The sequence below is a fragment of the Osmia lignaria genome, chromosome 11, assembly GCF_051020975.1.
Source record: "Osmia lignaria lignaria isolate PbOS001 chromosome 11, iyOsmLign1, whole genome shotgun sequence".
Classification (NCBI taxonomy): Eukaryota; Metazoa; Arthropoda; class Insecta; order Hymenoptera; family Megachilidae; genus Osmia; species Osmia lignaria.
In genome coordinates this window covers 6,183,662-6,209,570 of record NC_135042.1, presented here as the reverse complement: position 1 = coordinate 6,209,570, position 25,909 = coordinate 6,183,662, and the positions used below count along the sequence as shown (strand labels likewise).

Sequence of the window (25,909 nt, the reverse complement as noted above, 5' to 3'; positions counted from 1 at the left end):
TTGGGCTTCTTTTTGCGTCGCGAACTGGTAAGTTGTCGCGCGTTCTTTTCACGGTATTTCGCGCCTAAGTACATAACCTCTACGCGAAAATTTTCCTGGCGTTTCGTTGGTGTCGCGATCCCGATCTCGATTGCGAGTTCCTAATTTATATCTACGTTTGCAGTTAAAGGAAGTGTATACGACGACAGGGATCCATGAAAAATTGATGGTGGTCGCGGTTTTGAATTCAAAGGTAAGGTCGGCCATCTTGTAATATAACCAAGGTTGCATTGGCGCGATTTTGCAACACTCCATTTTTATTTTTATTCTCAGCATCGTTCCATAGTCATCTCTCGCCGTTAAAAACACGTCGAGCCATTTGACGAGATTTATTTGGAATCGAAGCACTATTCTGGACTCCGAGGAGCGGCGATGACGTGAGTACACAGCTTGTGTATCTTTTTATTTTCTATTGTCGGTCACCAGGCTCTCGTGAGCCGTGATTATTATGTGTAACGAGAGAAATCGTCTCGTTACGAACGAGCTCGTCATACGCAAAAACAGGATCCTATGTTTACGCTGTTCGTTCCAGGCGATCTGAAAATATCAGGAATGCGTTTATTGATAAATAAATCGGACCAGTGTATCGTCTCGTTATTCGATTCACTCCGCACCCACTCTCTCTCTCTCTCTCTCCTTATATTGCACTCCGGTTATCGAAATTCTTGACGACTGAAATGCACAAACAACGCACGGGATACATGGTATATAGAGGCGGTGTGTACAACAGGCAAGCGTTGCACCGTCCGCCTTATCGAGTGGTTGCTTTTATCTGCAACGAAGGTCATTAATGGCAGAGATTCCGTTTGGTAGCGCGAAAATAAGCCGTACGAAATGCATACGCGTATATCTACCAGCCTCGTAGACGCGTGTTACCAAAGTTTGCTTTCGTCTTCTTATCGACGCTGTTGGGCGTCCTATCAAAATGAAAAAAGCACACCGATCGTGCAATTAGAGGAAAGATAAAGAGAGAGAGAAAAGAAACAAGGGCGATTATCGAGAATGCGAACGGCTGTGAATTTTTATCATGCGTTGCACGTGTTTGCGTGCGCACGCATATTGCGGACGATTATCGAGTCGTACACGCGTGTGCGATCGTGACACATCATCGTACAAATAAAACTTACCTAAATATATACTAATGACAGAGCATCGGACTAATTCGGTAGCGAAACGTGATTCCGATCGCGTCGTCTTGCAGTTTGAGTTCGAAAAATTTTTCGGCTAATTTTCGAGAGATTCCCACGAGCGTCCGGGTTACAAGAGAGATCACCTATGCTATCGGGAACACGCATGACAAAAGAGTCGATTTTGGCCGGCTGTCGGCTCGCGTGTGCTCGTGCGAGTGAAAACCACGAAGCGAGTCGGCTCCTGGGACACCGGCGAAACGAGATACGTATTAGATTACGTTGCATAATTTTATCGGCGATCGCAAAGCTGTTACGAAACGTGAGACTCCCAATTCTCTAACGACGTGAGCCATAAATAACGCGTGTTGATCGAAATAACGTCAAACCCCATCCCTGATTCCAGCATCACGGTCTACCGTGATACGAGAGGGTGCAGGTATCGCTAGAAACCTCCCCTGTTCGTATGAATGCAAAAATTTGAAAATACAGAAACACGTTTCGTCGTTTGAAAATTAAATATTTGCGTTAAAAAGTTGAAACGATTCTCGGGCGAGGAACAGCCGGCAATAAATAAAACGTAGCTTTAGATGTCGCCGACTTAGGTTCACCGTTCCGGTACTTTCGCACGACACCGGAAACGAATTCGATTCGTTCGTACAATGGATCCCCGCTGTTTATATCGAATCGTGTAAATATTGTTAGCCGATCGAAAGAGGCATAACGGGGAATCCAGGTCAGTCGATGTCTGAATTTTTCTTCAGGGCTTACGCAAAAGGGAGACCGGGGGGACCACGGAGCACCCCTGTAACACGAAATCGAGGCATCCGAAAAAGGATAATCCAACGTCCTCGAGAGGGCCCCGGCTGAAAAAGTTGTTTTGATCGTTTCGGGTTTCTAGGACGGTGACCGTGAATGAGGCTTTAGCCTTTAGCCGGTATACCACTCGTTTCGGGAAGGGGGTTCGAAAACAGGGAGAGAACCAGATGTCGTTCAAAGGAACACGACCCATCCCCGGTTTGATTCGCGTATTAAGAAGTGGCAGGGCGAGGCGATTAAAAAAAAATATTCAAGGGTGAGGCTGCGTAGAATAGAGATCGCGTTAGGGCAGAGACAATTGGACGGAAGACGAATTTCTTTCGTTTGAAAAACACCCGGCTATCCGATCTTGTGTCCCGTTCCCCTTTCTTCGACCACGAAAAAACTAACGAAGATTAATCATTTCCTCGAAAATTCCGTTGCTTTCAAATTCTTTCCCCGCTGTTCAATAATTAAATGTATCGTTGATCCTCGCGTATGAAGAACGAACACGAAAGATTCCATTTGAACGTATTCACTAGATAGGATCTTTTCTTGCACGGGGAAAGATTGAAAGTCGCGATGCAGTTTCGTAGTAGAGCGTAGCTCGAGGCGAAGAAGCGGGCGGTGGTGCGTGTATAGAGGTACATAGCTGTTGGTTCGGCGGATGGAGTTTTGAAGGTTGGGGGCACCGGGTTGACCGTGGGGTGCTGGAAAGCGGGGGTGTAGGTCTAGGTTCAGGGGCGGCATTGGCAGGGTGGGCGTGCACTTTCGGTTTCAGGCTGCGCATGCTCCTCTGCTTGCACTCTCGTTCTCTCCCTCTGCAAGTCACGCTTGTACGCGTTGCTAAAGTTTCTAGCCACGTAAAATCCACCACCGTCGCGCCGACTGTTTCACCTCGAACGACTCGTTGATATCTGTTCGCTGCTGTCGTGTCGCAATCTCGTCACGATCGAAGATTACCGGGGTGTCGATCGTGGACCGAGAACACACGCACACATTCGATTCGACAACTGGTCCTCCTCGAATTTTCTCGATTCACCCCGTTACGCACCCGTGCATTCCACTCCCTCTGCAACGTTCGATCGAAGCAAACGCGCCCCTTTAGGTTCGCTCCCGGGCTCGCGGTGCCTACGCCGCAGCCAACTTCGACCAGACTGTTTTTGCGCCACATTTCTCCTGTATTTTCAAGTATCATGGGGTATGGAAAAATTTCTATCCGAAAGGTTTTTCTCTCGCCTTCCTTTAACGTTGCGTCACCGGCGACGAAAGATCCAGCAAAGTATACACGGTCCACGGTGTCAACGAACGTGTATTATATAATTTATCTAAAAGGGATTGTGCGGTCGACAGCGGTTACAGGATTTTTACGAAAGCAACACGGAACGATTGGAAATCGAGACCGAACTTGTGTACAGTTTCCCTTCCATTTATGATCAACCACGCCCTGTGTGAATAAACGCTGCTAGGCTCCTCGACCGGCTTCTCCGGTTGTGCGTCGGCCCTCCAAATATCAAGGGTTACGCAGTAATTAATTTCATCTCATAATTCACGTTGCTCCGTGCAAGCAATTAGTTTCCCCGCTAGAAGGCGGGCTACAAATGTTTCCTCGAGAACGACGTTCCCATCCATAGAGATTACCGAGAAAATTTCATTCCGCTCTTGAAAGATGCAATTTTCGCCCGGAATTCGCCAGGTAGCATCCGACGTTAACGCGTAATCACATCGGCCGACTAAAACGCGTTTAACGGATAATCGAGCGTCCAGATGCTAGGCCCAGCGTCGCGATGAATGCTCGGCAAAGGAAATAAATAAACGAGAGATTTATGATTCACGATTTACGAACGTTGCGTGCAAAGAGAACAAGAAGCGTGCACCTCGCTCCATTGTTGAACACCGTGGTCGGTCACTTCGGGACGAAACCTTTTCACGACGCATTCAACTTCTGTTAAACGGTATTCACAATGGTCTGGTAAAAGCTGCTGTTACGCAACATCTCGCATGTTACCCGTCGATTTTTCCGCGGCCAACCCACCGACGAGCTACGATAACGAAGTTAGCGCGGAATTTATCTTCGTTCCTCAGACGTACGCTTGCAATAAAATAAGCTTTCAAATATCCCGCGAATATTTAGAAATACAGAAGAAAAAAGTTAACAGGCACACGTTTCGTAGGCTTTCTCGTGAAATCTAATTTCGCGTAGATTCGCGATAGCTTAAACGAGTCCGGTGCAATGAACGGAAATTGATATGTTACTCGAGCGTGTAGCGGAAAGAGGTTTAATTAACAGGCTTCGATAAACGAGCCGTTCTCGCTAATGAAGGACGTTACACTACCATCGACCGATGAAAATCCGGAACAACGGACGGAACGATTAACTTGTATCGAATTAATCTCGTTTTCATTGAGTCGATTGAAAAGAGAACGATAGTTTTCTAAGAAACGAACTCTGATGTAGTAAAGAAGGAACGAGGAGACTCGAGATAGAATTTTCGTCGACTGACGATTTGTTCACGGTAGACACGGTTTATTTCCACCGCTAGCTAAAGCTATTCATAGCGTACCGACATGCAATTGCATAAAGCTAGTGGATACGTTGACCCTAGAGTGTTACGTAACTAGCGTCTAGTGCCAGCTATCAGCGGAACGATAACACAGAACCGCTCGATACGCGGTGGTTCGGTGTGCGGTAATATATCTATGAGAACGTTTTCTGCCTAGATCGTTGTGTTATTCGCAATCTGGCCGTGCCTTATCTTTTCGGTAACGTCCATCGACTTTCGAAACAAACGTTCCGTTTGTGTGCCGTTACACTGCCATCCGAGATGACTGCACGTTCCATCGGTCCCCGTATCTTTACGCGCACACGCGAACGTTACGGTGAACGACGTCGAAGATGTCGATACTTCCAATAATAAGAATCTTGGAAAGTCTTGGAAGAAGAAATCGTAAGAATGGGATAGGAGATAGAAAGCCTAATGTTCACCGATTTTCGTCCAGCTTCCCTATACGCCTGTCTTCTTAAAAATAATTGACGAGCGTTGTTTGCAAGAATACTCGACGCGTTCGTTCGATCGGGAATGTTCGCCAAGATCGTAACTAGGTTACGTACGCGCCGCTTTCGAAACAAGGGAACACTGAGATTCTCGTGACCGATCGGACAAAGCCACGGTCAGCCTCGGTTGCATCTGCAGCCTCCGGTGTAACAGCGCCTCGTGTTTTATTTGAAAACTGGTCCGACCAAAGATATACGCCGTCCAATCTCTGGATCCTTTTGTGAGCATCTGGAGGCTCTCGCTATTCAACCGGTGAACCGGGGATATCTGATCGCGAGCCTCCTTTCAGGGATGAAATCTCGCCGGATAAATCCGATTCGAACGGGACGACTCACTTTGACCCAGTCCGTGGCGCGTGCGTGCTTTTCGAGAACCGAGCAAAACAGACGCGTGCTTGTCTTTGAACAGCTTATTCTATTCTTCGAAACGAATCCTACCCTAGATTTATTCTTCCTCTGTATACATCCGTTCCTCGATAGTCTAACAAACGTACGCCGGAAGGAGATTCGATAGACGAGTAATCTTCTTATCAGAAGGGCTCACCCCTATCTGTGATACCTAACTGCAGCCGCTTTGTTTCTGATTTGACTCGGAAAATCGTAATTTTTCTTCTTTTTTCCGAAACGTTTTCCAACGGATTCGCGACGTTTATCGAATGCTAAACCCGGTGCAGGTGCACCGGCAGCTATATAACCGCGGCTTGTACACGCTAATTGCACAACGCTGATTCATGGCACACATTTGTTTCGCCGGTCCGAAGGAAACGGTCGCCTTAATTGCTAAGCGAACGGATTTATGCCAACGTTCGTGCACCTCGCCGCGGTGTAAATTTAATTACGCTCATATCCAGACACCGTGAGTTGGGCTAATTAAAATATTCGTCCGCGATTCATCGTCAACCAGACGAAACTAGAGCTTCTTTTATGTCGGATTTTTCTAGAATCCCATCGGGGACCTACTTTGTCCAAGGATTAAGCCGCTTATCGATTGGTCGTATACTTTTTTCATTTCCATGTGAAACGTTTAAGTCCAGTGTCAACCGACGGGCCTAACGTGAACGGTACGATAAAAGTTAAAGCCCGATTACGCTCCCGATAGCGTTGGTTACGAGCCAGCCTTCGATCTCGATCCGCGAACGAAACGATCGTCCGCGAAATCCGAAAAACGTGATCTGCCATCTTATCTACAGGCACGATGATTTACGATACGCTGCTACGTACATACAATTCCGACCGATAACTGGCTAAAGCCCGAGCACGAGCACCGTGGCACGAGAGAAGAGCAAAGTGTTGCCCGATCACCGATAACGCCGCCCATCAAAGTGCTTTCTAAGATCTCTCTCCGTTGGGGTCAAAAGCGGGGCCAACGACGATTTACGACGTTTATTATTGATAGAGCCGTTACAACGGGCAAATGTTTGCGATTCTCTCGCGGCTCCTTGCCCTGCGCCCCTTTCCTAATCGAACGCGTCGGCGGTAGAAACGGCGGAACCGTAAGACTTGTCGTTAACGAAAGAATTTCTTCGAATTAATTTGAGTACCAGAAAACGTTTTCTTAAATGGTTTCCAGACACGCGTAATTGCCGCGTGTGTTCGCCGCAACTGATAGAGGCAGGCGCCGTGCCGAACCGTCCCGTACGAATTAAGAACTAATTAACGTAGCCGGTGGTGGCGGAAGAGGAGTCGTTTCGTCGAACAGAAACCGCGACGTCGAAACGGGAATCGCTGCAATCGCTTTCTCTCCCACGTATCGCCGGCGAGCTTTCGCGATTAGATATCGGGAATCGCTGGACGAGCGTTTCTAGCTAGTAGCGTCGATTAGATAGGACTGTAATTGCGGAACAATGACCGACCGTCGGCCGTTAGCACCGGCACATTCTATTGCCTGGAGAACGAGCTTTGCCAGCGAATCGATACAACGAGGCTGCACTTTCCAGCTTGTCGATAATTTTCAAGCTGAACAAATAGCGATTACGAACCCCGTATACCTGTCAGCTTTGCTTCGAAAAAGGTCAGAGTTAACCCTTTGTTTGTAACTGTCCTTCGATAAGAAATTAAAAATTAACCACAGTTCAGGTTCTTCTTTGCGTTGATTTAAATTTTCGAAATTGCAACAATGTTGAATAGGAGAGACGGGATGAATTCCGGTGGTAAAGGAAGTTACGCGAACGAGCGTTCGTTCCAGACACTCGGTATCGACCAGGCTTTAGTGGCAGGCAGATTGAAAGGCGAAGCAGACAGGTATGCCTTGTGTCGGCGAAAACGCGTACGTAATAGTCGTTACGTTAATGACCAGCCACGGCAACGAAGCAGATACGTAACCGAGCTTTCGGCCAATAATGAGCATCGCTCTCGCGCGAACCCGCAACCAATCACCAGACGAAACTGATCAATGCGTTGTCGGAGGTGAATCGATTCTTTCCTGTCTCTTCGGGGGTTGGGTATTTGTGAAAATACGAAAATTAAAAAAAAATTTTCTCGAACCCTTTGAATCAATTCGTCGGATCTATCAAGGCGGAATATTTGATTATAATTTTTTCTCTTTACGAACGGTATGCCGAAATCGAAGGGAAAGGGTAGAAATGAATTATTAGGGAAGCCTCGAATTGGAATTATCGAAGGCTGAATCGTTGGAGGCATTCTGAGAATGTTCCTATAGAAAAGTGGTCGACGATTATTCTCTATTGGATGGATAGACATCGATCGAAGGGAAACCTTATATTTTGGCCCTGGGTTCGGCTGAAATTCGAGTTTCTGGCTAGCATCAAAGGCGCCTCGAGTGGACGTGTCACGCTATGGCTTTCATCCTTCTATGAATTAGTGAAAAGGAAATTCTTAGGAGTCAGAGACAATTCCAGGTTGGCTAGGAATGGCTTTCGTGCCGCTGTTCGTCGAACCCCACCAATGTATGTTCCGTTATATGAATTTTTTTCAGAAGCTACCAGTATGATTTCGACGGAACCGACAATTTTTCGGGTTAAGGGTTATCGGTTATACATCTATAATTTCCTATTATAAATTTACCAGCACCAGTCAGCCGATAACATTGTACAGGAACTGTCTCCTCGGACGCACAACACGGTCGATCGATCGATACGATTCTTTAGGGGATTATCTGAAGATTCAGTGGTCGGTTGTTCGCTTCCTTGCACGTCGGATGAAAACAGTGACGTGATAACTTACGAAGTTATGGCGCTATTTTCGGTTTATGACTACCGGCTGCTTCGACGATATCCCCGGTTATTACGACTCCTTGGAAAATCACGACTCGCTATTGAAAACAAAAGGAGAAATACGGATTCCCGACCGTAAATATCGCTTATAAAATCGGGTGATCGTGGAATTGCGCGAAGGGGTGTCAGCGTTCACGCGTCGAGAGCGAACTTTTGCCGAAAAATTACAGAAAATTCGTCGCGCGTGTATTTTTTTACGTGGATCGTAAAAGGGCTAGTTATAAATTTCCCGATACGGAAGGTAACGATTTCCTCGTACCCTCTTTCTTTTATCAAAATAAAAAGAAAAGATGTTGCTGTTCCAGCTGCGCTCGTTAAATGGCGCGGCGATTTTTCAATCGCGGCTCGTATCGTTTGAGCGACGCCTCGGTCCCGCGTAGATAAAGAAAACGTGATGCTTTACGAGCTCGTAAAAACCGCGGTCGGGAAGTTTGTGCAGGAAGGAAAGGGAAGAAAGCGCGCGGACCAGGAGGAGAGGCTGTCGTAGGGGAAGTTTTGTCGCGTTAGTTGTTCTCGCTCGCGCGCAGACGCTGTACGGTTCGCACCGGAAACCCGAACTAGCTGGACCATTGACGCCGTCCACCGGGTTTGTTTTGGATTTGAAAACTAGGCCGATGGGTCGTTGCCCGCTGGTATATCCCCCTTCTCCTCGTCCCGCTGTCCCTTCCACCCCTTCTGCCTTCTTTTCTTTCGTTGGATTACCACGAACCTATGCCTGCTCCGACTGCTTCGTATCGTTTGCTCGAATGCCACGGCTCTTTGTGTCATAGATACGGTTACATTCTCGAAATATATTTGCAAAGCGGTTTCAATTCAACCCCTCGCGGTCGTTTTCACCGTTCGACTTTATTTTACATTACAACGTTCCTTTGTGCTGGCCCGTTCGCTGAACGAGCGTTCAATTCTACCGCTGGGCAAAGTCTTTTCCCTGTTTGCGAAATATTTACGAATCGTTTTCAGTTGAAATAAAAGAAAGGAAAGAGAAAAACATTGCGTACGCGTTTGTTGCTCGTCGCACGATCAACTTGCAAACTCTTTTTCCCTCGCGATAACAGCTAGAGCAAAGTCATAACGGGAGACGAATCAATATTTGTTCTACGAAGAGTTTGGTTTATCGCTAAATTCCCCGGTTCGAAGGCTGAATGCAAACAACGATTCAAAGATGTAGCACGTGGTTGAATTTGTTTATGAACGGTATTTCGATTCCATTGTGTACCGAGGAGGGATATCGAAGCTCGTAGCCGAGACTGATTATGCAAATTAGCGAGTATTCATCGGAACGTTCATTGTTGTTGGTCGTTGTTTAACGCAGCCTCGTTCCAGGGCGAAATATAGGTCTCGGAGCTGATGAAACGCTCGTTGCCGATTTAACGTAACAATTTCGCTCGATTCAAGGGTGCTGGTCCTAGGTATTTTTTTTTTTTTTTTTTTTTTGTTCGATGAAGGAACAAAAGAGAAGCCCGGACCCCCGGTGCGAAACGATTCCCTGCACACACGCTCGGTATTGCAACGACGCATTGACACGCATCGCTTAAAGCTGACATTTATAAACACAGTGTGTCGTGGCGAGGTGCGCACAGAGGCTTTCATTCAACTCCGGCTTGATTACACGAGAACCAAGTTATCGGAGAAGGGGTCTTGCGAAATCGGACGCTGCCACTTCTCCTGAGCCAGCCGTTTGCGAAAAGAAAAATTATGTCCAACGTAATCTATCGCCGAGTTTAACGCTTTCACGGTTGCAAGCTTCGTAATTCACCTTTTTATCGATTAAATATAGTCCCACCGATAGAATCGTATTCGAGATTTTTAATTTAATATACGGAAATAGATTAATCGCGAGCTGAACACACAGCAGGCAAATATGTGTTACATCTTGATTGTTTCTAACAATAAAAAAATATAATTCCGTTGATTGCGCATCGTTCGCAAAGAGCAGGAATAACTTATCATTGTTTTTTTCCGCATCGCTCCATGGTCAGATTAATCAAACTATTTTCCACGTAATCGCAAAGTCGTCGAAGAATCCAATCGAGCCACGCTAGTTGGGTAAACAATTTATCTTTTTATCCAACCGTTACGTCTTCCTGCACCAGTCTACACAAAGGCTGGTCAAATGATAATAGCGCAGGATAGAACACCGGTCTGCCGTCAAATTACACGCGATAAAACAATAATTATTACGATACTTCCGACCGGTTGATCGTAGAACGGACGAGGTAGCATCAGGTAAATGAGGCAGCTGTTAGAAAGAAAGCCAACGGTAACTTGATTCCTGAATGCATAATCCAATTTTCGTGTAACACCTTTCGATCGTAAATAGTCTGAACTAGAGGAAAATAGTCAAGTCTTTAGAACACGATTAAGAGTTTACGTCTAGAACCTACACGGCTATCGCCGTCTTCCCTTTTATCGAGCCAGCCCAAACGAACAAGTGTATCCGGCTGTTACCAGTCGTTTTCTAAGAAGCTTCACAAATTACGTCAAGCTGTCGACCACTTTCGAATATCTCCTCGCTTGCTCCATAGTGACATCTGCTCGATGGTGAAAAGAAACCGTGGAATAGAAACAGTATTCTTCTTGTTTTCTTTGTCGCTGCCAAACCTTTTTCCACTCTCGCGCTATTTTCTACTCTCGGTGTACTCTTCGACGCGACGATAAAAGCACGCTAATCGCATTAGCGGCTTGCTAGGTGCAGCGAACCGACTCGCGTCTCGTCCTTGAAAAGCACTTTCGAGGGTCCTCCAGAGAAAAGGACCCATCCTCGAGTCGTCGGTGTTGGCGAGCCACGAGGGGGACCTTTGCTGCGCTTTCTTGCACAGGCCCTTTCTCGTCATCTCTTTCTTTTTCTTTTTTTTTTCTCGCATTGACGTCATCGTGCGTGGAATGTAAATAACGGTCGAACCACCTACCAGGCCCTGCTGGATCGTCTCTTGTGTTTTAATGTGGCAAAGGGTGAAACAGATGCATCTGTTTGCCTTCGCTTCGACCACGTGCTCGTCCTCTTCCATTATACTCGATTCTCTTCAACGACGCGTTTCTAGCTCGAAAACGAAGAGTTCAATTTGAAGATCGTGTTCTATCGGTACTGACGCATTTTTTGCATTCGCAGTTTCAAGAGCGACTCGGTCGGCGAATTAATAAGAATCGTTCTCGTAGGCCAATTAACTGGAACGAAGGGTACTAATTAACCGAAGGCGCACGGTTGTTGGCATCAATGATTCATACGGAAGGCTAATTTTCAACAGAGTCGCGGCAATTAGCCAGCAAGAGGCAGTTTTAATTGATCGACGGAATCGCTGTTCTACGCGGACCTTTCGATACCGATCGAAACCGTGTAGCCGGTCTTGTTGGAGTTTCGATCGCGAAATGAGGTTGGCCGAGCGCAGAATCCAGTTCGAGCAGCCTGAAAACCAGTCGTTGACGTTGAATCGAAGCCAAGATCTAGTCTCATCGCTCAAACTCGATTCCTAACCGATGCTACCGCGTCTCCTCCGACGCGTCGTCCCGTTTCCTACGGGAATGAAAGAAATCCAGAACGTTGGACCCGCCTTTACCGTTAGGTAATGTTCAGTCGGCTAGTTCGCGACCAAAACGAGCGTCTCGCGTTTTCAGGCCTTCCTTAACCGTTCCCTAATGAATAACCACTCTTACGAGCTCCTTATTCGGACAGCTAGCGTCCGATGTAGATGAGGAACAGCCATTTTAGCGGTGATACATTGTTCGATCGTAGGATTCAACTTCACTCACGAATCGTGTCAATGATTTTGGCTAAAGGGCTATTCCGAAAATCATTAGAGACTCGGTCGTTGAATAAAACGGACACCCATAGGACGGGTCTACGCGTCCCAAATTCGGTGAATCCTTAGCGGTGAACGATCGCATCTCGGTATTCCCTTCTAAGGAACACGGGGTTTGCGTAACCGCGCTACGAAAACGGCGGGATCGTGTGTTGCGCGAACGGATCAGAGAAACGTGTCGCGAAAGAGACGGAGACGGAACGAAAGGGATCACGAAAACGCCGTTTCGAGTATATCGAACGATCGCGTTCCTTTTTTGTTTTTTATCAGTATCTCTTTTATGGTGTCCGCTTGCAGGCGGTCGAGTTGGTAGAATAAAACGATCGGGCCATTATTGTGTCTTGGAGTACACGGGTTTCGGAGCGTTTCGTGCATCGACGCGGAAGAATGAATCGTTTCGGAGCGAATCGTAAATCGAATTTCGAAAGCGTTCCTTGAAATATTTTCCCTGGTATCAACGATTCGCGCGACACACTGTACATCGCCGCGGTTGTTCCAAAGATTTCACCGGCCACATGGGAACAACGCAACGAGTTACGTTCGCGGTTGGTCGCAAGAAAAGCGTTTCGCAGACGATGCTCGAAAAAAGAAACAGTCGTTCATTTCGGTGAGAAAGGTTTTTCATCGTTGCCACATGGTGTAAAGCAACGAAACTCGATCGACGCGAGTCGGTCGTACGAACCTTTTCATCGAATCGCAGCTCACCACGTGCCGCGAACGATCGTTGCGCCGAATTAGGTGATATTAAACAGACGCCTGTATTACTGGAATCCCGCGATGTTATCTTAATTACATAATGATTAACGATCCGACACGGAACGCGATGACTTTCGTTTCGCGGACAAGCTACGTAACGCGCTTCTACGCTCGTTCGTTACGAACCCCCGGTAGTTCGTGTTACGATTATTATCGTTGTTTAGCGGGCAAATTCCTTTCGATGCGATACGAACATTTATGAGAACAGGATTTATCGTCGACCGTTGACAGACCGTTGAAATTATAACAGGCGCGAGTATAGAATTTAATGAAAGAAGGGTGGAGCGAAATTTACGCGTATCGGTATGAAATCTGATAGAGAACGTTGAAGGGAATGTACGCTATCGAAACTTATCGACTCAGCTTACTAATATTTTATCTAATTTATCGCACCTTTCTCATCTCGTAGCTACATTTCGTTTCCTGGAAAGTTTTTCACTAAAAACTACGCTCCTTATGGAAGAGCAAACGCGTCCCTGAATTTAGGGACATTCCGTCGACAATTCACGGACCTCGTTGACAAAAGATACGCCCGTTATCTATGCAGCCATTTCCCTCGATGATGTCGCGTTACGTGGCTTTCGGGGAAATCCGATATAAAATATTTCCAACTCGCTACGATTGTTCATCGAAGCGTAATCCAGCTCGCGATAAACCACGTCCCTTATATTCCTCTTCGTACCGATTCGATCGTTCGGTAAGATGGATTTCGAAATCGTCAACGATGATCGACGTCGAAGAGCACGCGATTTTCTTTTTCCTTTCTTTCTTTTCCCCTTCTAGAGGAAAATGGTGTTCGATCGGTGATACACAGCGCAAACACTGTAATTTCTTCCGAGCACGTTCTTATCTTGCGAGCGTGTCGCGGCCGGACGTGACGTCATTTCACGGAGAGGCTCGGAGAGATTCTTTCTGTCAGTCGCGATTAGGAAGCCCTCGTCGTAGCTCTATCCGACGACCGACCTTCGCCGACTTTACGGATCCCATATTCCCTCCCTTTTTCTACGTTCTAACAGTGGAAAAGGAACATCTCGTAACGTTTTACTACCTAATTTCGATCGACGTATCATCGTCGTATAAAAAGCGTGCCAGAGCCACCCTTCTTTACCATATTCGATAATTTTCGATCGGCCTTCGACCCTCGATATTCAGCCTCGATATTTACACACATTTCCGTGGCTGTTGCTGGAAAATACGGTGTCGCGTCGGGTCTCGAAACGATCGGAACAGGCATTTTCATTTCCCTCAGAGGCAAGCACCACAGGCAGGGCACGAAAGTTACGCCACTGGGACGACGCAACAAAACTCGAACCTATTCTTCTTTTTACAATCCTCCCCCTCTTTTATTTAAACCCCTTCCAACGAGCCGGCTGTTTCCCTTCCCCTCACGCCGTGTTCTGCGTTGTATAGTTTGTTTCCACTGTACCAAACTCCTCTTTTCTCTCTGTCATGTTCGCCTTCTCTTCGTTCCTTCCTTCCTTCCTTCCCTGCTTTTTCGACCTACCCGGGCTTGACTCTCCCTCTCCTCTCGTTTGTTCGACGCTGCAACTCGCTGCAGCGTCGAGACGCAGTACGGGTTTGACCTTCGCTTTGTCCTCCCTCTCGTGACCGCACCCACACAAGCGAAGGGCGATTATAAAACACGCTCAATACACGGGGACGCCCTTCGTGATATTCCACGTCCCCGCTGCACCGAGCTGCCACGTCGTTCCTTTTCCCGCCGAAACGGCACCCTTCAACTGCGTCGCAGCAACGATCGCTCTTTGATGTCCCGTCGACGACGTGCTTGTTATGCATGTAGATTGGCGACGAGACACTGCTTTCGAAACAGTTTTCAATCGCCTCTAGGAGTCTCTAGGTCGAAAGTTAGGGAGAAAATGAAAATTATGTAACCGGAGAGGGTTAGCGTCGTACTATTATTGCGGAAGATGGAAAATCGCGCGAATGACAATGTCTCGCGGGAGAGTAAAACGCGAAAACAACGACGATCTTCTGGTAACCCGTACGCGAGGGCTAATCTAATCGTTGGTTCTTTTGCTTTTCGAGCTTATCACCGCGAAATATTTATAAACTGGCGCGAAGAAAAGCGGAGCAAGCGTTAGATAACGCGGCAAGGAAAACAAATACTGTCATCATTCGGCGACCCATCGATCGAGACAAACTCGTCCCAGGGGATCGTTTGTTTTCCAATTTTCCTCCAAGGCGATTTAACTCGTTTACTTGATGTAACGAACCAGATACAGTTACGTAATATCGCGCGATATTCCTTTAAAATGAAAACAAGAAATAAACATAGCGTGTTACATGTGGGACGCGTCGTTTAATCACCGAAATTACTCTAAATCTGGAATAGGCGTGTCCGCGTGAAACGATGCTCAGACATCGCTTCCTTTTCCTCATCGTTTCCTCTTTTCACGGAGCGGCGCCGAGGACATGACCGATCGCGTGATTCACGGATCGACTAAATGTGGCGCAGAAGAGAACGCTTTGCGTAACGCGGTTGGCATTCTCTTCTCCCTTTATTTCCTCGCCGAAACATGCGAGTTTCGTCGTCGACGAAGAATTTGAGAAATTCCGAGCGGAAACGCTCGACGTTCCGTCCGTCTTCTGTGAAAGTCGTCGCGAGGACGGGTTTCGTTAATAGCTCGCGACGAGGGAACAAAGGTCGCCGGATCGGCAATTACGAAAATAAAAAGATGATTAACGCGTGGCGCGGATCTGATAGCAGCGAGGTTCGATTCACGGTCAGCGCGCACGGTCCGCTCCGTTTATCCTTCCTCCCGTGCACGCGTTCACGCTTTCGTTTTGCAAAACAATCGGGGAAAGAAGTTGCACGCAGCGTCGAATGGTCGCGAAAACAATGAAGTACCAACCGGATGAGTGGGCGAGTAAAACGCGGCGGGCAGAAAGTCGTTTCCAGTGGCGTTAAAAGAAATTAACGAGCAGCTACGACCGAAATTTCCGTTCTCAGATGTTAGATATACCCGCGTTCCTCACGGCTTCCTCCCGGTTCGAGGAAGATCCGAGAAAGGGTCTTCTTTCCTCAACGCGTTACACGGGCCACCGTGAACAGAAGAGAGAGAAACTCGTCCGGTTCCCGGCTCTCGTCGATTAACGTTCGCCCGTACCTCGACGGTGTTAATTATCTCGGTTGTACACGATTTTTAGCGGCTACCGCCGAAAAGTGCAGCCAGCGGCGCGTGCACTCGTCCACCGTAAATTAACTGACACTGTACAACCGTCGGTCCCTTCCTTCTTTTTTCTCCGTTTAATCGAACAACCTGCACGCGAAATGGCCGATTCGCCGTTCGTTCGATTTCCAGCCCGACTGAAAAAGTGCATCCGTGCACGGGTAAAAGCGTCGGGATTTCACGGTTCGACGAGCGAACGGAACAAACGTCGCGTCGAGAATGGATCTCGTGAAATGGCCAGCAGGAACGAAGGGTGAATGGGATGATCGGCGAATCGTCGCGAGACTTATCTTGGCTGCCGTTGTCCAGGTCCGCGATATCTTCGGGAATTCTGCTTATCCAAAGTACGATCACTCGTTCGAACGAACTTGATCACTGATCGTTCCATTAGGCTGAATTGGATCTGCCTTGGCTCAACGTCGACGATGTAATTAATCGTTTACCGGGCTACAAAGCGAACAAAATACATGCCCGGTTAGGAAAGGGAATCGCCGGGATATATCTGTTGGCATGCCTAAAAAAAGGGGTGTAGCTGCAAAAAGAAGGGTTCGAGGGCGAGTGGTGGGCTTTATTAAACGTTCGGGACAAATTGGCTGGGAGGTTAATCAAGAGCGATAGAGAGCAACGTAAAAGAGGGATAGGAATCGTAAAGCATTAAGAATAACTGAAGGAAATACGCAGTTGTTAGATGAAAGAAATCGAAAGCACAGTTTACATTACGAACGAAGTTAGTCATCCGTTCTTTCGAAACGATTTTTCATCCCGAACGACATCGAGTCACCGCATCGATCACGGACCGGACGTGCATGTTTTTACGTGGCTCACCGAACGTGTAAACTCGCGTTCCACAGCTGTTGTTTGGTCGTTTTACGCGAGCGTGTTACCGCGACGGATCTCGACGAATGCAGAAAAGTGCAAGGTGTTATCGCGGCGCCGAGCGAATCGCAGATGGCTGCCGGAGACCCACTGGCCCAGTTCCACCCAGTTCGCTTCATCCCCTTGCATCGCTGCACCCTGCTGCATCTTGCGTGACGTCATCGCCCACCCTCGAACCACCCGTGGCTGCAGAGGCTACCCCTTCCGCGCTCCTACCACCTCCACCCTTCGCTACTCTCTCTCGTTCGCATGCCGAGTCGACTCGGCTCCATTCGGCTTCCCGCCTCTCCACCCTTCCTCTTCACCGCGTCGCTGCAAAACTCTCCTCGCGAAATTAATTAAAATTCCTCGATGCAACGTTTCATCGAGGAGTCTTTTTCACTTTTGCGCTTTAAAATGTTTATCTGTTGGTACTAGATTTTATCGTTGCAATTTTTAGGGTGTATTTAGAAATATTATTATAGTATCTTTGTTTTCGCGATTTTTTTTTTATTTAACGACGTAGATTCGATTGGATATTCGAGCTGTGATAAGGTGTGCGCGCGCACAGTGATAAGAGACGGCGATGAAGGTTCGGAGGAGGATCGCGCGGAGGCGCCACCGAACGGAAACCCGTATCTCGCTTCTTCGAAGCTGTTTTCTTTTTTTTTTTTTTTTTTTTTACAATTACCGCAGCGATGGAGAATCGCTCGGGCTGATTTCACGGCCCCGCGGATCGAATCGCACGCAGGGGTTCGAGTCAGCTCGTTTTAATAAAATGTAGATCATCGGGCCGCGTTCATTGTGATTTACAGCGCTTCCCTGAGGGAAATTATACCGTCAAGTATATTTCAAGCGCACGACCTTTTCCGCCAGCGTTATTTATACGTTCCCTAGTCAGCCACTTGGGACTAGCCGAGTTCCTCCCACGGTAACTCAAACGACGCCGTTCCTGTTCGACTTCCCTTCAACGTTCCCCATTAACTGCACGCCCGTGATTCCCACACGGTTTCAAACCTCCTCGAAATCGTATCGATGTTCCCTAATCTTACGGCGAACGAATATCGTTCGACTCGCGATTCGATTCGATTCCAACCCTATCTTTAAACCCTTTTCACAATCGCGAGAAAGAGAAACGAAACATCAAACGTAGCTTGTTAATGAAACCTGGCCAAGCGGTGAGCCAAGTTTCGCGTGCAATGAAGGTGATTTACGATGGGATGGGTGTGTTTTAAGCCGGTTGCGTACGGCCTGAGCGGAATGTGCGCTTTTTATGGACGGAAAAGAATGGGCCAAGCATAAAGGCATCGTGCAAAACCCATTGAAATTCAACGGGCCTTTATGCGTACAAGCCATTGCTCGACCAACTAGCTTCGCTACCGGTTCCTACACCCTTATAACATACCCATGGCTTTTCGTGGGACTATCGAGCTCGTTGCGCATCACCCGTAACGCCAGGGTTAAGCAAGGGAAACCGGTACGCAATCCGAGGCCCAGATACGCGAGTGCACCGGTGCAAGCATGCGGACAGGTCCGAGTGCAACCCCTGACTGCACCGGAGGCTCTATTGTGAATACGGCTAGAAAGGTATTCCCAGGGTAACAGGGCTCCTCGTATCATGCCTCGATTTAAAGTACCCTGGGCCCTCGGCTGGAATTCCGTCGGTGTTAATCGGCTTGCCGTTACGAATTAGCCCGAAACAGGTGTCCGACATCTAACCCTTTTCCTGTGTAAATAATTTTTCATAACAACGAAAGGGTTTTAGCAGAAGATACACATGAAAATCAGGGATTTCAAACGAAAGCTTCGCAGAATAGTTGGTTCGATGAAGAGCGAGTTACAAGAATTTATGTTCCACGTTGGCAAACGACGCTTGGAATTTCGCTCGATCTAGATCGGTGAATCGCGGAGAATTCTAGGTTAGAGAATTTGCGAGATACAAGTTGGTACGACGGTATCGCCGATGTAGAGACGAGAGGAACGATGTCGTAAAAGGATAGAAAGGCATCTGCGTACATCGTAGCGCATTAATACACTCGTTTAGGGGAGAGGCAGGGGGGTCAGAGTTATGGCCGAACACTGGTGCAGCATGTGTCTCGCAGAGTTGCTCTATGTATTTTATAGCCATGAATGGTTAAGCTTCTTTCGACAAAACGAGCCGGGAGATGCATCGGGTCTTTCTTATTCCATGAGCCGGCAATAAAGGGGGCGACACCGCGATTTCGCGTACCCTACCGAAGAAATTTAGGCCAAACAGGCGAGGGTGCATCTGCGCCCGAAACTACTCGTTGAATAGATTACCGAGGGTCGCGTCGCTTCTACATGTGCTGTTGTTGAATTATAGGCGCAAGGTGTACAGACTGATACGAGTTCTTCCAACAGACTGAAAACTCTTTATTTTTTTTATGCAATTAGACAGTTTGTACGTAACGCAAGACGGCTCTTATCTGTTGTTATCGCGATCGTTATCTGCTAGATTGTTGATAACGTTTAATAGCCTGTCATATTTTACACCGACAACGAGCCACGTAAACAGAGAATCGAAGGAGATAAAATTTTATACCTACTTTCAGTTCGTTACGTCTGTTTGTTGTTTTCAACCAAGTTACGGTAGCCTGTGTTGAGTTTGCGTTTGCGATTCAACACAGGATTACAGAGATTAAAAATTGACGATAAAATTGATCGCTGTTTTAATTGCTCTCGTGAATTTTATAGCCATCTGATATTGTAGTTGGCATAAAGGAATGGTGCACGGTCGTATAGGCTGAACAAGCAGGAAATCGAGCATCGAGCTGACCTACATATTCATCGCAGATGCGTTCCCAGCTCGTACGCAGTCCCCAAAGCCAGTTGTCTAATTTAAATTTTAAAGGTAGCATTTTGTTATCTCACCCGTTTGCACGCTGACGCGTTTTCCATCGGGTTCACGAAAAGCCTTGGCCTGTCGTAATTTCGTGTTTGATACGATCGCAAAAACAAAGGAGGTTCTCCTTCGATGGTGGAATGCAAGGAAAAAGGGCCCTTCGAGCCAGCAGGTTTCTTAAGCTGTCCCGTCGATCGGGGAATGAATTTCATTCGCGGTTACTTACGATCGCGCGCGATCGTTCGTTATTATGTTTTTTCTTTTCTTAAATCCCTTTTTTGGCCCTCTGCTTTCCGGTACGCGAGCCAAGAGAAAGCCGCGGCGCTCGAACAAAGAAGGAACATAAATAATCCCCGAGTTTCCAACGGGCGTACCGATAATTAGATTCCAAGGACCGCCTATTTTGGCCCGGGAGTTACGCTAGAAAAAGAATCCTCTTCGCTTCGCCAGTTGCCCTTCTCGTTCCGCCCTTCTTCCTCCTCTCTTCACGACCCACTTTCTTCCGACGGCTGTTCGTTTTTTTTTTCTCCGGTGTCGTCCTCCATTTCCTACGCTCGTTTCCACTCTTATACGCTTCCCCCCCGTGTCTCCGCTCTTCTTCTCTCGTCGTTGCAAACTTTATCCAACGGGAGCAAACAAAAAGGAACATCCACCCCCTGGAAAGTGCGCGTAGCATATTTATGGACGAAAAGCGTCCGTACACTTAGCGGGCAGGGAAGGACGGAGACTCGAAGGCGACCGCAAATGGGCCACGAGGAAAGCTCGTGAAAAGAAGGGCGATAAACGTCCGGTCTCTCGTCCGCACAATTGGCCACCGACCAACAAGGTGAACCGTGGAAGAAACCGGCCGGACGACGGATTTGCGATGGCTCGAATCGCGGATCGCTTTTACGGCTCTCACCTGTCCTCTGACCCTGTTTTACGACCCTTCTCCCCCCCTGAAAATTTGCAAATACAAATCGAAACTTTACAGATAAATTCTTTTCGTCGTTAGATCCATATTGAATTTTCACTTTGAAATAGAGGTGGATGAATTTTTCAAGGATTTTAATTCCACGCAAGCACGAGCATTTTGAACGGCACGTTTTCAATGCGCAGCGGGATCGTCGTTGCAGGGACTCGGTACATAAAACACCATAGAACGACCTTTGCGGTACTCCATTGAACGGCGAAGAAATAAAGTGGAGGAACTCGAGAACTGTGCTCCACTTCTGCACAATAGGGAGGCAGGTAACCGAAGTCCTGTCCCTTCGTTGTCTTCCCCTACTTTTCGAGCATTCCTCTTCCTCGTCGCTCTCGGCGGAGAGTTGTAAAAGGATGCGACCGTAAAAATTGTTATGGCATAATGGGAGCAACGAGGCTGGAAGAGGGACTGTGTTACCGCTATATGCCGGTTCCTACGACCGAGAACGAGACGCGATCGTCGTAAATTCAACGTGCGAACAGCGGCACAATGCGCGTTAAATCATCCCCGATCGCTTCTAAAACGGGCCCTGAATTATTGTTGCTTCTTCTGGTTCGAAACGACGCGACGCGACACCGTGGCTCGTCTTACCAGCGATTCCGTCCTCGTGAGAAACGCGTGTCCCCTTCTTCCTCGTAAGGCACGAGCAATTGTCTCAGCTGAAAATTTCCATTCGACGCCGTTTTCTCGGCTAATTTCATTCCGAAGCGACACGGATTCCCGCTCGAAGAATCCTCCTCGAGGTTCTCTGTAACGGACCGGCTCGAGGAATAAAATGGCCATAGATAAACCGAATGGTGGATTAAACGGCACGTCTCTCTCCTCCTGGCTGGCTATTGATTTTCCCTTCTCGCACGAGTCAGCCGGCTGTAATAAAGGGCCATTAAAATCGTCGATTCTTCGCTCACGGCGAACGACGTCCCTTCGTTTCTCTCATCCCTTCGTTATCGCTCGCGAGGATCTTTGCTCGCGAGTCAACCGTCTATTGTTATCGTAATAGAAAAACTTTTCGTCGTCGGCTTAGGCGCGCAATAAAGAGCCATCGAGTAAGAACCCGGGATGGCACGCGTAGGAAAAAGCGAATATCGACGAACCGATCGGGAAATGTTTCGTGCAAGGAAATTACCTCCGTCTGTGCCCATCCGAGACGGTGTTTTCGGAAGATATAGCAGGGAGGGAGGGTAGCCGGCGTAGGTTGAAAATATGAAAGCTGCCAGGAAAGCCGGTGGAAACGACATCCGACGAGAAGGAAAGTGATTTAGCCATAAACATACGTGACACTCGGCGCGAGGAGGAAAGACGCGAGGGCATCGCGACGCGACGCAGACGAGAAGGGGCTTGAGTTACGCGGCACGTCGTGGCTGTCGGGGGGGTTGCTGCGATATTTCGCCGTTGGAACTCACCGGGGCCACATTTCTCTTGATTTAGCGAAACAATCCGAGCATCTGAATTTCAAATATGGCATCTACGTCCCACCCCGTCTACGCGGAGACCCGGCGTCTCACCCTCACCGATGACCCGCGACTCTGCACGAAACGCTCGCGAATTAGTTCGCGGAAGAATTCCTTCCCCTCCCATTTATCTGGGCTGTCTCCCTGCTTGCTGGAATCGGCCAATTTCCACCGGGAACCTCTCTTTCTTCCGATTCTTTTCTTCTTTCTTCTCCTTTCCGTACGGCTGCCAACGATGTCGTTGGCTCTTTCAATCCCTCCGAGTAGAAACGCGGATTTTCCATACTGCTCTTCCGTTTACTTTCATTTTGAAACAAATCGTGATTTCTATAATTTTACTACAACTGCATGTACAATGAAAACCTAAACTGTCATAAGTATTTCGAATATGCCAATTTTGCAAAGCAAACGAGCATCACGTCCAAGAAAAACGTACGACGTCGTTTCCCTTCCATCACGATGTTTGATCGTTCACCATCTTCGATTTGACTCCGTCATCTATCTGAAAGTAGCAGGGGGGTTACCGCGTTCGTCGGAGTCCGCGAAATCCGCACTTTTTTCCCCGTTGTCCAGCGATTTGTCGAACGAATCGTTGTATTCCGAGCAGTGGTCTCGATTAAGGGCAGATTCGTAATATCGCCGATCGGTGGGTGAGGGATTGCGGCCCATTGAGCAGCCGCGTCCCGTGAAAATAATGATCCAACGCCCCCGGGGTCCTTTCGAGGACCGTTCGTCCTGCCATAACTCTCGGTACCCACAGATATCTCCCACCATCTTCGTCCATCGTTTAGCCCGAGGGGCCTCTAAGACGCATCGAAAACACTTTACCGAGGCGGGGACGTTCTCCTCGTTCCACTGCGTGTTTCCCTTTTAATTAATTCCAAAGGGGCACCGTGGCGAAACTACGCACCCTATTCACGGTCATCCAACAGTAAATTGCTGCAAGTTTCGAACGACGCGGATCGATTTTCGAATATTTCCAAGAGTGATTTAATTTATTTGTCGGGATATAAACTGCTTGTCCCTGTCGAAGGAAATAAAACGATTGACTGTACAAAAGCATTCGAAAAACCACGGTTCCATCGATGAACGAGCACTGTAAACACGGCCGCTTCGGTTGGTTTCCTGCGGACGGAAGTGTACTATATACCAACGTGGATTTAAGATTCCGACCGACGTGGCGGCGCAGCGGAGTGCATCCCGCGTGCGTAAAATGCAGCACGCGCGGTCGTTCCTGGGTTTGGCCGAAGTAGGATCCAAGGTCCGCGATAATTTGCAAGGGAGAGGAGGCCGAAGGCGAAGCGAATCGGAGCGGAGTGCTCGAGAACGGCAGCTGGAAGGCAGCCAGTTAAGCCGGGTCGCTCGGGGCCCCAAGGTCTCTCCCCGGGGCCCCTATTACGTATTAATTCTCTCGCACAACAACGCTTTACATTCATTCCTGCTGGATAAAAAGGGAGAAGGCGTCCTGTTCGACCTTCTCTCGCGGATTCGCACACGTGCGTGGCTCGTATGTGGGTCAAACTGCGCAGCGAAACTAGAGTCCGCTTTTGGAGCCGGAATCGAAGGCGTAGAACAGGTCGTTCTTTTTTCTTCCTCTTCTTCTTCTCGTACCCTTTTACCGATCCTACATCTCTCTTTCTTTCTTCGTTCCTACGAAGCGTTTGTTGTTTTTCGTTTTCGGTTCCCAAAGCGAAGAGAGGAAGTTGCGGAACCAGAGAGGCAGCCATCAATTAGGCGCCAGGAATTCGACGCAGCACGTGTTCAACCTCTTTTTATTGCCGCGAGATCGTAAAAGAGCTGGGAACCGCGGCCTCGTCACGTTTCCGCAGAAGCGTACCGTCTCTCGGTTCTGAAGAAGAAGAACGCCCTTGATTTCTGGAACAGATGGTCTTTCTTTACGACCGTGTTGTCGCGTGAGGCTTCTTCGTTTAATTTCGTGTCGCCCTGGACACAGATTTTCTATCGATATCTTCGAGACGAAAGGGTTGAAGACATTTCGTCTCGTACGTTGACGAATGTCGGGATTCGTCGAACGTAGACAACCGCCCAATTCACCGGTCCTGATTCTCGCTCGCACCCTACGAGAAATCCCTCGCCTCGGAGAGGGTGTAGCGGAATATAGAGAGGCTGCCCGTTGAATCTATATCCAACCCCAGTCGCGTTGTTCGTACGTGCACGCGTGTATACAAGCATTTTCCATATGACGTATCGCTGTGATTACCTTGATGTAGATCCATCGCTGCGTTTCGAGCCGATAACGCATCGAGAATATACCCGGGCCTCCCTTTTCTCTCTGTTCTCTCCGTTGTTAGGCCTTGTATCGGCGAACGCATCGATCATCGTTGCGCCCGTGATTTTTCATCGGGATCCCTGGGCAAAAAATGGGCCGACCGAGATTGAAAAGCCGTTCCTCCAGCGTCTGGGAATGCAAAATCAGGCTTTTTTCTGTCCCTCTATTAGCTACCCTGATTCGACGTCTACTTTTCTTCTCGAACCCGCCTGTTCCTCGCCTGTCTTGTTCAACGAAACGTTCAACCGTACCGCGGTTAAGCGCTTAATTATTCCACGAACGCCGACGCATCGTACGCGACAGCTGTTACGATACAAACATGTATTACACGTACGCCATTCGATACCGAGGTAACACGATTCCACCGGATACGATTCCTTCCGCCCGTGGCGTGGAATAACGCCGCTAGCTGATTTACTTTCTCTATTCGATTTTATGGAAGTCCCTTGTGCCTGTCTTCGGACGAGCGGCACGGGGTAGCCGACGATCAGGAAGCACGCGTCGGTTCGCCTCAAATCGTCCGTGGCCGGGGAATTATCCAGCGAAATTATACGTTTCGCGTGTCGTTTCGTGCTACCTAGAAGAGTATATAACGTCATCCCCCGTCGCTGTGCCACTCCCCGTGACCGCTTTCCATTCTACGTACACCCTTCGAATCGTACACGCGACTGGTAGCAAAATTCGAGAGCACTCTTCCTTCCGCCCCCGTTCCCTCGACGAGTAGCCGTTTATCGATGGAATCAAAGCGCGCGAAACATCTGCCACCGTCGCGACGCTGGTGAAAAGCAGAGACGATCGTAGATGGAAAACTACTGATTTCACGCGTACGCGCGTGTGCTCGTGCGTCAAACTGCCTCTTCGTTGAGATATTAATCTGGGACTTTGAAAGTGTAGGGAGAAGAGCAAGCGACCGATCGCGTTGCTGAAACCGGGATTCGAAGCCGGATCCTTTCAAGTATTCGGGTCGTTGGATGCTGCGTTTCAAGGGTTGCTTCTCTGGATACCGTTTCTCGTTTCAGTACCTGCAAGAAATGCCTGTCGAGCGGGTGCAAGATGAAAAACGACTCAGCTTGACACGCTCGGAGTTGAGGCGAGACGAAGCGTTTCGCGATTCGTCCCGCGTATCGCGTTACTGTCGTCGGAGTATTTTCGCGTGTCGCCCGAATGTTGTATGCATAAGGAAGGAAGCACAAGCGGCTATGAAAACGCGTGAGTTACGAGCCGCTGTCGGGATTCGAGGACGATACCTCGTGAGCGCGTTTTCCCTTGGTAAAAGGAGATTCAAAATGGAGTCGTCGCGTCAGACGCGACAGGAGAAAAGCATCCCGCGAGATTGATGCTCTTCGGCTCGAATCCGAGAGCCGTGGAAGAAATTCAAGGGAAAATCGACTTTACTCGCTGTTTTAACGCGTCGACGGATGTATTTCCGAGTCGGAACGAAGCATTGTTGTTCTGCAAGCTGGCGGCCACTCGCGAAGCGTACAAATCAT

At 48.2% G+C, this 25,909-nt stretch overlaps 1 long non-coding RNA gene across 1 annotated transcript in view; it reads left to right on the top strand.

The window, feature by feature from the left end:
- LOC117604043 (uncharacterized) overlaps positions 1-25,909 on the top strand; it is an 81,774-nt gene that overhangs the window by 908 nt on the left and 54,957 nt on the right. Inside the window, exons 2-3 of the long non-coding RNA XR_013063020.1 lie at positions 164-232; positions 313-416. This is a non-coding gene — a long non-coding RNA (uncharacterized LOC117604043). The remainder of the gene's footprint in view (positions 1-163; positions 233-312; positions 417-25,909) is intronic.